This window comes from Lepisosteus platostomus, chromosome 27, assembly GCF_059453375.1.
Source record: "Lepisosteus platostomus isolate fLepPlt1 chromosome 27, fLepPlt1.hap1, whole genome shotgun sequence".
In the NCBI taxonomy this organism is placed as follows: Eukaryota; Metazoa; Chordata; class Actinopteri; order Semionotiformes; family Lepisosteidae; genus Lepisosteus; species Lepisosteus platostomus.
This window is the reverse complement of record NC_142637.1, coordinates 2,270,212-2,284,021: the sequence shown is the minus strand read 5'-3', so window position 1 is coordinate 2,284,021 and position 13,810 is coordinate 2,270,212.

Sequence of the window (13,810 nt, the reverse complement as noted above, 5' to 3'; positions counted from 1 at the left end):
AGTAATGTATCAATATGTTATTAGTACTACTGTATATAGCATTTATATATGAAACCAATATTTGTAGCAAATTAATCGGACATTAACAGATTTATGCCACTATTAATACTTTATAAATATAATTTATAAATGTCATCTGCAACCCTACTAAGCTCATACTTACAAATCCACACACATGCTTTAAATGATGTTATTATCTATTACTTCTATTATAAACAGATGGTTCCTCACTAACACTACTGAGCATGTTTTTGCCAGATGTCATGCTTTTTAATTCTTTAGTATTAATATTAGCCATATTACCACTATTGCATGTCCTTTTATGTATCTCAAACTGTTGTGAAACAGATGGCATAAACAAATTCCCCTAAACATATGGTATATTTGGCTTACACTACCCAGACTGATGTTTTTCCTTGATACCTGTCCCCTTATGACTTGGAGTTTATTCAGACTGTGCATTGAAAGAATTAAAAGATGCATAATGTCAGCACACCACCTCTAGACTTTACAATCACTTTGCAAGAGTGATGATATCCTGCGGTTTTATAAAGAGGCAGAATACTACAACTGCAAACTCTGTTTCACAGTCTCAGCCCTGAACATCTCACCCTTTCCCAGTCAACAATGAATCATGACCTCCTTATTCAGTCAATAATAATATGGTTCTAGACAGTAATTTTTATTTTTTTTTTGCTGTTGTTCGGGTGTGTGTGGTCAATCTTTGGAAACATTCTGACAAACCATCAACAAGCCACGTTCTCTGTACGAAAACTATACTTTATACATTTTGAGAAAAAAGCAAAATGTACTTCCCACACAAGAAATTCGGGATAAATGGCTTTACAACATTCCATGACTCCTGGTTTTCAGACAACTATATAATCTTACTATAACCACAAAGGTCACTTACAGCAAAAGGACGGGACACTCCTTCCCAACCCCAGGACATGCAGACCCCAGGGAAAGTCGGGTTCTGACAACTTCCGTCTTCCCTAAAGGGCGTCTATGAGCCGAAAAACACAACACAAAAAGTGGAATCTGCCCGATCAAACCTTTGCTTATAGTCTACCCAACGACATGCAATGATCAGCCCGACACTACGCTGGGGGCTGATCACCGTGTCAATTTCCAGGTGTAGCAACACATGAGGAACCAAACATTCCTCCATCCATCCAACCAACCAGTACGGGCTGTGGGGGAGCTGGAGCCGATTCCAAGCCGGCGACAGAAGGGAGGGGGAGCCAGTACACTGTAGAGCAAAAAGACACAAACCCACACACACACACTCACCCAGGGCCAATCTTCCAAGAAGCCAACTCACCTACCAGTATGTCTTTAGACTGCAGGAGGAAACCAGAGCACCCACGTGGACACCAACATGAGCACGGGGAGAACATGCAAACTCCTCCCACAGAGCAACCCAGCAAACTGAACCCAGGGACCCCGCGTCGCAAGGTTGCTCAACACCGTGCTACCATGCCACCCCCCGGAAAGAAATGGCGAAAGGGAAAGCAAAAGGGTGAAAATGAGGGAGAAAAAAAATCATTTCTTCAGCCGATCTTAATTTAATTTCTTAACCTAATTTCACAAATTAAATATTAATTTCTGGTTTGCTTTCATATGCTGGTTCTCTACATCACAGATACCACAACCAATAAGAACCTTTAAGCTTTTGACAGCTCCTTAAAGTAAACAGTACAAGGACTGTGGGAAAAATACAAGTTTCCAACATTTTCTTTTTGATTTTTGCACAATTCACAATGGTAGTGGAACTGTCCACTGATCCTGTTTCTCTTAACCTGATCATCATCCCTCATCCATTCTGTTTCAGCTGCTGGTGGCTGGAGGGTGACAGTGAAACTTGATCAGTCCTCTAGTGATGAGAGAGACACGCGTCTCCTCTCCACTCCCTGAAACCCCAGCCAACATCAACAGCTCGGCCTGGCCACGATGCTGCCCGCTAAGCAATTGCCTATTTACAGTACTTTAAAATTCACACATCATTCTTGGCTTGAAAATAAACTCTGTGATCTTCTTCTTCCTTGAATCACTTGTGGCACTATGTCAACAATTACTTGCCCAACCAATGTTTGTGTCACGATAGGGATCCCTCCTCTTCAGGGCACTCCAACCCTTTCGTATTTTAGTTGATTATGTGCACTGCCTCCTGTTTTGTGTCTCATTATTTAAGCCGGGCTCTGTCGCTATTCCTGGCTCAGCACTGGGAGATGGACGCCTGGAAGCCCACCTACTAGATAAGTCTACCGTCCTATCCTGTCCTGCTGTACCCCGGATGTCCTTCTCCACTTACTTCCGGATTATACCGTCTGCATACGGTCCTGAACTATGTTTTTCGGGTTTGCCTGTCTTTTGCCCATGTGTGGTGTCCCTGTTTGCTCTGTTGCACCGCTGCCATGTCATGAATTGCTTGCTTTGCCAATGTCGAAGCTGAATTTGGATTTTGGATTTCTTGCGCTACAGAGGGAATGTTTCACCTAATGGACTACAAGTCATTTTTCAAACCAATCTGGATGGAATCTCTCCTTTTGCACATTAACAGCCACTGCTCAACGTCTTGAAGATGATCGATACACAAACCTGAGGACGCAAGTAGAAACTTTTTTACCCGAAGTGCTGTGGGCGTATGGAACAAGCTACTCAGCTACAGTATGTTGTTGAAGCCACTACCCGATTTGAAATTCTTGAATCAGTTAACTACTGACTGTGATATGGGCTCAAAGGTCTTCCTACCGTTTGCAAGCTTTCTTATGATTTTCAGTTTGTCACAGGAGTGTCTAATTGGAAATAACTGTTAACTGGTCGCTTTCTAACCAGGTCCCAAAAAACGGGACGGATTAAGAATTGGGAAATAAATTCCAAAGGAGTGCTCCCTATGATAGCTGTTCTATTCTAGGAAAACTACAGTTTTCTTATTCAAGGGATGACATGCATTATTTATTACATTGGTACCAGTCACAAGGAACAAGATAATTCACTGACTCACTTAGTCAGATTAATACAGTCTGATAATATTGTAGTGAGCCGCATCCCCCGGAACTGGACTGTCTCCATGACCTCTGCCCTTTCACCCCAGGTTCACCCTTTCCCTCCATTTGCCTCTATAAAACTGCATTGCGACCCCCTCTCTCTGTCTTTCCCCTCCTCCGAGTCCAGAGGGCATTTGCTCTCTCTCTCTGCTTTCCCTGCATTGCCACCTCCATGTCTAGCATGCCTCTCTGTAATGAAAAGGGCAATAAAACTGTTTTTCGCAATATATACTAGTTTCTGAAGGACAGCAGAAAATTCATACTTCACCTGACCATTGATCCATCTTAGTGGTGTGGCAGTGAAGGAAAATGTAAGAGTTCAGACATAAACATGAATCTGCAAGCTCACATGGTTTTATAGTCATACCTCAGAAGGGAAGAATAAACATTCTTTCTAACAGCATCATTCTGGCTGAAAAAACCTCTTTAGTGAAACAAACAACTGCCACAAGTTCACAAGGCTCATGGAGTCTTACCACTTATAGTCCAGAAGTGTTAACACATTTTTAAGCACAACAGATAGCGTCACGAAAACAGCGCACACTTACACGTCAGTCTTCAAGTCTCCTTTGGTTGTGGTAGAGTCCATAACGTCTGGGGAAAAAACAGAAATAGGCATGTGGTGCATTAAGCTTTGCTTCAAAGAGGAAAGGCAGACATGGACTTGTGGCAGGAGGAGGAGGACGTGGGCTGTGTAACTCTCTCCTTTTAACTCACACCTTTTCTGTGGACATCAGTGCTTAAGGCAGACACTGCTGACTGATGCTCACAAGTGAGGGTGTCATATAAAGAGCTGCTGTTTGAACACATACCAGGTCCAGATAGAATAAAGATACCACTGCACCAGCAGGATTGGCTGGTTCATTTATTCTGACCTTCACGACACGACCCTGGTGTACTGAAGACTCAGGCATCTCAGACACAGTAATGAGATGCAAGTAATGCATGTGACGAGTAACTATGAGCACTGATGTTTACAAAGCATTTTTAATCAGTAAATAATGTACTGTATAAATCATTAGTTTTGGTGGACCAAAACTGGATTATTTTATTCTCCATAAAAGAGTGCCTATAAGGCTTATATACAGGCTCTACACATTAATATAGGTCAGTAATGGAAGTATGCACAGCTTTGTTTATAAGCTGATAATACTATTCTAAGCTCTTGGCCGCCTATGTGAGTTGTTACTAAATTCATATTAAAACCCTCCAATATTATGCAGTAGTCATTGTATTAATTAAAGCTTTATTAAACTCAGATAAGTCTAAATTAATGTTCATCAAGTCTATGTTTTAAGAAATTTGAAATTAATAATTAAATCACCACTGGGTAAATCTGAATGGAATTTGTTAAGGCATAGAAATACTGTATTTGGGTTTTTGATTAAAGAAGACTCTTTTTTTAAAAATTGCAGAATAAAAGAAAAGGCTGGAACATGACATAGTTTCATTTCAATAATTGATTATGATGATATTTTGGCCATGCAATCACAACACCCTTGAGGACATATTGGACACTATCATGCAGCACTGAGATTTATAATTAATTCACAAACTCCATCACATCACTGTTGAATGTTAAAGCAAACAGGGTGGGCATCTCTTTCATCCTCAGGGCTGAATACTGATATATATATAAAGTGGCTTTGGGCAGATTTGCAGTTTATTTCAGAAGTTAACTTATTAGTATAAGTTCTTATGAATTTAGGTCTCAGTCAATATCATTTTACATTTCCAAAGATAATTAGGCTACTAAATCTCAAAAGGCTTTTCAGTTATTTTGCTCTCTGGTCCTGGAATAAAGATATGCCTGACCTTAAATCGTACACCTTATTCCAGGTAAGAAGCAAAGGCAATACATCTTTCATTCTTATTCAATCGATCGATCACCTGATCAACAACGCAAGGTTTACTATACGTAAGCAGTCAATAGCAGTTAAATTAATCCCATTTACCAATAAAGTGTCGGGTATTTGTCATCGTTATTCTATCTGCAAGTCCATTAAACTAAGACGATTGCTTGCACTACAAAACGCAGAACAGGAGAAGCTGTAACCCCGAAACAAGAAAGCTGAAAGCTCAGAAGACGGTCGCCACAGACCTGTTTGTTAATTATGGTAGGAAAAATGTAAAGGAACAGTTTGGAAAGTGTACGACTTTTGTCTCTGATGTGTTAAGTCTCTGTGGGGGGGTCTGTTTTCCGTGTTCTCCTTCTAAAATCACTGCCATTTTCATAAAACCCATAGCACTGAATGTCTTCGTTTATTTAATGCCTAAACCCCTTACAACCCTAAAAAAAATATGGAAGTGGTTGACTTTTATACAGCGTATAAAGTTTTAAGGTTTAAGAGATCTTACATTCTTTGAATTCTTACAGCTGTGTCTGTAACAATAAATAATTTACTTGGGAACTAAAGCATTTTTAAAGAAGTACAGAATATGAAAAGATTCCCAACACCTGTACATTTTTCACCACACCTTCTCCATAAAACTTCAAGCGAGAAATACACCGTAGACCTCAAACGCGCCATAGTAGAAAAAGAGTTTTTGAAAGTGTCACTGAACTTTTTTCTTTTAAATTTTTTTTTAAAAACGTCTATTCCAAATGTAACAACATTAGTCCCTTGTGGTCTAAAGAGACGACAGACCGTTGATAAGTCTGCTTTCTTCCAACGCAAACCGGTACACAACTTACAAAAACGCTCAAATTCTAACAAAACACGTTTTTATTTATTGCGACTAAACCAATAAAATAAAATTAAAGATTAAATACTCCTGCTGGGGTTTCATGAAGATGTATAAATAGGCTTCACTCTGTAACTAAATAAATGAATACCCAGTAGGAAAAAAAATTAAAATGCGTATTTTCGTTCCGTCTTAAAGTACCCTCTAGACTCTTTTAAAAGTAGGATTTTATACCTTGAAAGAGAATTTTTAAACCCTTGCTGCTGCGAGCCAAGTTGTACATCGCACGACGTTTCTAAAAATTGTGTCTATGTAACTAAAACTTTGTGTTTTGTCAGAGTTTAAAAAGACGGTTAAGTCAAATCTGTTACAATTTAGAAGGGAGTTCCGGTTGTAATAAATTATAAACGGTTATAATAAAACTCTATTTTTCACACACACAAACACCCACCTTCTCCACAGAGCGCGCCTAAAGAGTTACATCACCACGCATGCGCGACAGTCTGCACCTGGAGCTCTCGTCTGGACGTTTTGGGTAATTAAAAAAAATATCAAAAACATTGGATACCTGTATTGTATCGTCTTAAAAAAGTTGCTGAAGAAATTTATTTGATTGTTTTTCTCTAGGTACTGGAACAGTCTTTTCTCACACAAAAGTGACTAGAAACAAAACGCAAATATTCCAATCAAGCAACTTTCTAGATCAATTAAGGCTTTAATTATCTAATCAAGGTGGGATGGAATGATATCCAGCACATGGGTGTGTGGGTCACCACGACCAGGCCTGGGCACAACTGATGTAACACCTGCAGTAAATCCAATACATTTCAGTGCTGGTTCATTTCTTAGGTTATAACAACTATCTCCACCATGCACTCTGCATGATTAATGGAATCGTTCAAGCTTTGACCTGAGAAAACAATCCTTGCAAAACTAATTATAAAAGAGCTCTCTAAGGCACAGGCGTGGGGAGATGCTTAGCATCACATCAGTGAGAAACTTTTATTCCTCCTACACCTGTGCCACACCAATATGCTCTCCCTCCAAAGTGTCCTTTCATAGAGTCACATGAAAACTACTTCCCTGGAGGGCTGTATTTTTAACCCAAACAGTTACTTAGCCAGCCAATAAAAAACTATGCAGAAATAACAACGGATGATTACCCAGAGAAAACCCACCAATTTGAAGATGAAATGCCAAGGCAATGCAGATGACACAAACAATTAAACAGCTCCTTCAGTTAAAATCTTACTCGTTAGGAAACACACAGGAAAGAAGGAGCTTCTATTTAGTGGCTCTCCAGCCTGGCTCCTTGGGATTCAGTTGTGCCGAATGTGTTTTATTTCGCTCATCGCCATCACCTCGGCCCGATTTTTCACCCTCCCGTGAGCGAATATAGTGGACGCGCAGGTTTTTGCCTTTCTGTAGTGTTTTATGTAGTCGTCTGCGATGTGGGCACTGGTTTGCTGTGTCTAGACCCATAAACACTTGTTTTTTTATCATAATAGACGCATGGCGGTCTTTAAAAGCCCCAAAGACCATATAATTAGGAAAAAAACACAGTTTCAGAACTGTACGACTTCAAGTCTTCATAGCACATTTTCTTAGCTGTGCGCCTCCTGAACCTTTGCCCATTGCAGGGACAGCTCTGGTGGTTCTCTGCTACAGCCCATAGTCTGTTTCGCATTAATGTTGAAGCGAGGAGACTAACGGTCTCTGATTTAATCTGTAAAGACACATTCGTTTGCCTCTCAGATTCAAAGCCAGTCTTGCGCATCCTTGGCAGGGAACTGAATATGAGACAATGTCCATTTTTAATTGCAGCCAACCCAATGTTAGTTATAATGTTACTTATAATTAAGAAACGTGTGGTACCAAGATGGATCGCATCATGTGGGATTACTCTGTCTTGTAGTGCAATATGTTCTTTTAACCCACAAAAAGACCAACAAACATTTTTAATGGTATTTTAAAACATTGGCATCAGGGTCAGAAATGCCAGGTTTAACCACTTTTGTTAGGAACTACATTGTGATGATTTTGCCAATATAATCCCTCCCCGTGAGTCCACAGAGGTCCGAAGAAAGATGTGCAGATCCAGAACTCACCCTCCATCCTGGCCTTCCTTCCTGCTTTGATTTCTAAAACTCTTACTTACATTTAAGAATAATCCCCAGCAAAAGTCCTGCTTGTTCCATAGTCACAGTTTGTACCAGAGGAGTGGCAGAGAATCCTTTCATCTTTCTCTTCCTTCCAGTGTCCTCATCTCTTCCTGGCTAGCGCTGGAAAAGAACTCCTAATTCTTCTCAAGTGGTTCTCTTCCCCAGCCGTTCTGCAAGACAACACTAGCGGTGCTTGGAGCAACCACTCCTGCTCCAGAGAGGAAATATTCCCGAACCGAGCCGCAGGACAAGGAGCAAACACAGTACCCACTCAGCCCTAGCCGGCGTGTCTGTGGTGGGAGGACAACTGGACGTGAACTGGTGAAAACCCACGCGAACACAGGGAGAGCAGACAAGCTCAAGACAAGATTCGAACCCAGGACCCTGGAGCAGCAAGGCAGGAGTGCTAACCATCATGCCTTCGAACTCATCGACTAGACAGATACTGGGTGAGGTGGAGGCCAAGCAGACAGCTGGCAGAGTGGATTGAGGTGAGTTAGCAAAACCTGTTTGTTGTGTTCCTACTTTGTTGTTCAGCCCAGTACCAAGTGAGGCAGTTTTTCTATCCCGTGGGCTACTGGCAACACCTCTCAACACTCTCATGTGTATCTTCACTCTTCAAGGTCTTACTTATAGTGTGTATATATATATCTTTATCTTCACTTAGAAAGGTATATTCTATGCAGAGGCAGTTCACATCTGTGATGCTGTTTAGGTTTTAGATTAGATCACTTTATTGGCTGTATACAATTTCTTGTATTAGATTAGTACTGTTTGTAAAGCCCTTGCAATTATGGGGATCTGGATCAGACAGCAGGTGGTCCTGTGTGTTGATATCATGCTGGTGTCGTGACAGTTCAGTGTCCCCCTGCAGGAGGGCAGCTCTCAGGGAGAGGGTGTCACATCTGGATCCCATTTTCCATCGCATGGGCTTAAGATTCCATCAAATCTGAAGGCGGCTTCTTTTCGAATTTGCATTTCACTTTTTTTCTTGACTAATTGAACATAAAAGAAAAAATTCTGCTCAGTCATGGGGTTAACCAAATGGAAAAAGTTACAGTATGAAAAGCAACGAAGGTGGCTGGAATATATCCCTCTGCAGCCAGCTCTCACCAGGTGGGACAGTTTGCATGAGCTTGTGTGCATTTTAGCTGTAGTATAATCCTGCGTTTTGTTGGTGATGCAGGTTAAGAAAATAGTCCAATTTAATTGCATCAGGGGATTATATGCAGAAAATGGGTATTCAAGTTCAAAGGACCAGTGTATAATAATATGCATTTTCACATGAAAAAGTGTATATTATACTCCAAATCATGCATTTTAAAGAAATTCTATTCATATATTTCTAAAATCTGTTCAGACGTTGGAGCCTAGCTATCTGATTGAGATGCAGACATGCTCACCAAACCACTGGCAATGTTTCAGTGCCACAACAGTCACGGCATCATATTTTGCCAGTCAGACTTACCAGTGAGGCACCCTTTCATTATGGATCAAAAACTCTTTATAGCAGCTTGGAGGAGACTACACAATTGAATAGGAGAAAACAAAAGCCTGTGTAGAAAAAGAAATAGACAGGAACTGAAACTGAAGTAACTACCTTGCACTAATAGGATAAGAACAGGATAAGATCTAAAGCTTAGAAATCCCCTTTCAACCTCTGAACAATACAGAGCAAAGCTTTTACCTTCTACCTTTCTTACTGCTTATTCATATTCAGGGTCACAGGGGAGCTGGAGTCTATCCAGGCAAGCAACGAGCACAAGGCAGGGTACACCCTGGGCGGGACGTCAGCCCATCACAGGCCACACAGAGACACCGACACGCACGCGCCGGCTCCAGGGCTCGTTTACCCAGAAGCCAATTAACCTGCCAGCATGTCTGTGGACTGTGGGGGGACACCACAGCACCTGAAAGAAACCCACACAAACGTGGTGAGAACATACAAACTCCACACGGATAACACTCCATGTCTCCATGTGCCAAACTGAGCCCAGGGCCCTGGTGCTGCGAGGCAGGGCGTGGGTTTCCTCCAGGTGCTCCGGTTTCCCCCCACAATCTGCCTGCCCTGTGACGGGCTGGTGTCCCATGCAGGGCGTTTCCGCTGCTTCCTGTGACCCTGAACTGGATGAAGTTATCAGAAACTGGGTGGATGGGTGAGCAAGCCTGAGGGTGGGTAACGTGAGAAGAGCACCACTCTGATCTTCACAGGAAGCTTTAATGTGGTGCCCTGTGGCAGACGAATAGTTAGGACCAGCTAGTCCAATAGAAACAATGTCCTCAGACCTTTGTATAAAGACCTGGATGTGCACATAAGTAGCGAAGCCGTTCATACTGTACACCCACGGGAGGAGCAGCTGGCGTGGCTGAAGCTACTATAGCATGGCACAAAACCGATGTAAACAATGTCCGTCTGTAGCATTTTTGGGAACAAAAATGTTGGTTAAAATAAACAACAAAAAAAACTGTGTGGCACACAGCTGGATGGTATCCAGTGGGAAGAGTCCCGTTTGTAGCGGAATCATCGTTGTTAACTTCTAGACATTTTGAAGAATGGCGAAGCAATTAAAAACAAAAAGCCAAACGAGACATCGGGGTATGTAATTAGGAGTGCTGAATACAAGGCCGGAGAGGACTTGGGGAGAGTGAACAGTGTCTCCACTACATCTAGAAGCCACTTTTGCTTCTGGGCTCCGCATCAGAAAAGAGCTGAAGAGGCTTAAAGAAGACCCAGGGTGCGAAGCCGTGAGTTACTGGGACAGGCCAAGCTAAGCCACTGCAGCCCTCACTGGTGGCAGCACAGGGAGCCCTCGGTCAGCTCTCCACCGACTGGAAAGGGGAGTTAAGAATCCAATCCCACTGTGCCTGATGTGGCCCTTGCAGCAGAAAGCAAGGGCTGAGAGAAAACCGCAAAATATCAGCAATATGACAGAATTCACTTTCCGGTGGACACACACCATTCCCACCGAGTCAGAAGAGGGCAGAGCCAGGCCCATGGGAAGACCCTCTGTGTGCCTGAAAGGCAGTAGGAGAAGAAAGACAGCAGATGGGCGCTGCAGCATCCTGAGTGCTTCTGAGTTTGCATACTATATCATTATATAAATAGTACAGTGAAGGAAACCAGGTCAGCCCAGTGGAAAAACAGGACATCCTACAGCAGCTATAGTGTTGTAATCGGAGCCCCCCAGCAGTAGGAGTGAGCGTTCGGCCCAACAACGCCATAAAATCTCCAGGAGAGGTCTGGCTGAGGTAAATAAAGCCCAGACCTTCAATTACTGCCTAATTGGGATAATAGGCGATAATGAGTTGTAATCACTCTATAATAAGGGCTGTGTTTCTTCAGATCAACTACTGGGACACCCAAGTGCTGTGAAGGAAAAACAGGAGTTGGCAATCATCGAAATCCACAAGACTGACACGTTTTCCATATCCTGCTTAGAGCGGGAAGCATCTCATGTGTCTTCGCCCAGGACACCAAACCCAGGACACAGCGGGATTCAAGAAGAGGTCACGCTGTGTCCGTCGGGACATGCCCATGTCTGTGTCTCCTCACACACCTCTTTCTGCTGCATGAACTGCCCTGCTGTTGCTCAGATGGGAGGCTTATGTGTTGTCTGCAAGCACTCAGGTTTGATAGCCCTGCTTTCGGCGAAATGCACAATGACTTCATCTGAACGGCACACCGCTAACAGGTAGATTACTGTTTCCAGGGCAAGGTGGGGGACATTTCAGTTTAAATGGGGAAAAACCCCCGTGGAGTGAGATAAAAAGACTTTCATATTGTGTGATCACATTTTTAATACAAAATATCACCATGTCTTCTGGAAGTATTCTGTATTCTGTAACTTCGGCAATTGTGAGCTGCCTTGGATAAAGGTAGCAGCTATTCAGACATCAAGTAACTTCTTTGGACTGTGAGAGGAAACTGGAGCACCTGGAGAAAACTGATGCAAACACAGGGAGAACCTACAAACTCCGCACAGAGAGTAACCCAGGCTCAGAACTGATCCAAGGGCCCCAGTGCTGCAAGGTAGCGCTGCTAACCACTGCCCACCCGGCCAATCAGGTATCAGCTGAATAAATCTTATAATAATACAGTCTGGAAATTCCTTCTTAGGTGTCCTCCCACGCGCCAAAGACACGTTGGTTAGTTAATTGGTTTCTGGGAAAACTGGCCCTGGTGAGAGTGTGTGTGTGTCTGTGCCTGTCTGCCCTGCGATCGACTGGCATCCCATCCAGGGTGTAGCCTGCTTTCGGCCCGTTGCTTGCTGGCACATTATGGGATCGACTTCAGAAAAGGGATGTTTGGATGGAAGAAAAAAAAATCATTTTGGAATATCTCTGTTGCTTGGATTGGGTTATCTTTACCTCTGTTAAAGATTGGCACCTTTAAACCTTAAACATGTGTAAATATGTGGAGGAAATTTCAGCTCTGCACAAACAGGGCAAAGCTTTTAGAAAGGGAAGCGTGTCATCTCCAGGATCCCCCCTGGTTCAGCCCTGAGCGCCATGAGAGGCGGGTGCCTGGTACAGTGAGCGAGCTGCCCAAGTGGTTGTTACTTGAACGCGCCAGGGACAGGCTTCCTTTGAGCAGCTTACAGAGATTAGGGGCTGGGTGGCTCGTAAGGAAACGCACTGTGTTCGAGCACACATCTCCCCCACCCCAGCTCACCGCGCACAGCCCCAAATCCTGCCCGATCCGCAGAGAACATCTGGTTCACAGCTTTATTTTTAAAAAAAGTGCCAGTTACTGAGTGATAAGTGTTGACAGCTGGACTTCCCTGTGGCCCACATACTCTAAACTGGTTTATTTAATAATGTAGGAGCCATTTGCTCTTTTTAGACATCTTTATTCTCCGTGGGTCCCTAAAAAAATCTCTTTGCTCCCTTTTTTTCCAGAAAAATAAACAAATGATCCATGCACATTAATTCCGGACACATCTGCTCCTTTTTGACAAATAGTCATTGGAGACTTTTTCCAGCTATTCGAATGCAGTTGGCACATTTATGGGAATTTGGTACACTAAGTTATTTGTGGCCCATGAACTGATGCCCGATATTTAATTTCCAATCTCGGCCGTGAGGCATAGATCACCAAAGGTGACGGAATGCTTGGGTACACCGAGCAAGAAATAATGAAGTTATTAACGTTGTAAACCAACAGGGAAACCGCAACCGGGTTCTCAAGTTGCAGAGTCTACCCAAGTCAGGAAATCTGTAATTTCACGAGTGGGGTGTGTAACAGACACAACCCTTCCCTCCTGCCTTTTAATACGAGTTCGGCTTTGGTAGAGCTAACCATTCCAGTTGAAGTATTCTTGAACTGTGTGAGGTCTCCCTTACTTGGCTGAAACTATGACTGTAGCTGATGTCTTGTGCTTCCTATTTGACAAAGCATGAAGGCAGCTATGAACCTGAGTTAAAAAGACAGGCACTGTAAGCAATGCTCAGCTTGAAACACTTCCGGTCTTTGTTGCGTTGTTAATTAATAGCAGCTCCTACTCATGTTTCCATGTGTCAGGAGTAATACAGTGCTCACTAGAACTATGCTGTTTGTAACCCAAGGACCAGTCACAATCACAAAACAGTGCTCTTAATGCTTCCAACTGGATTTTCTTTTGCAAGGGCAAGCATTGATCATTTGGCTTCGTAATAGAAGAAATAAGAGATCAACTCAAGGAACATCCGTACCACTCAATGTCTTTCTAGGCCTCTTTGTGAAAAATGGCAGCCCCCTTTCTCCTCTCTGCGAACCCCGTTTCAGAGGGAAGATGGAAATCGCGCAGTGGAGGAGAGCTGCAGTGTGCGTTGGAAATCTAGGATGCGCAACCCGAAAGGAAATCTTTCCGTTGACTTGCACATCCCCCCCCCCCCCCGACACACAAACGCTGGTTTCTCCAGAGATTACCCATC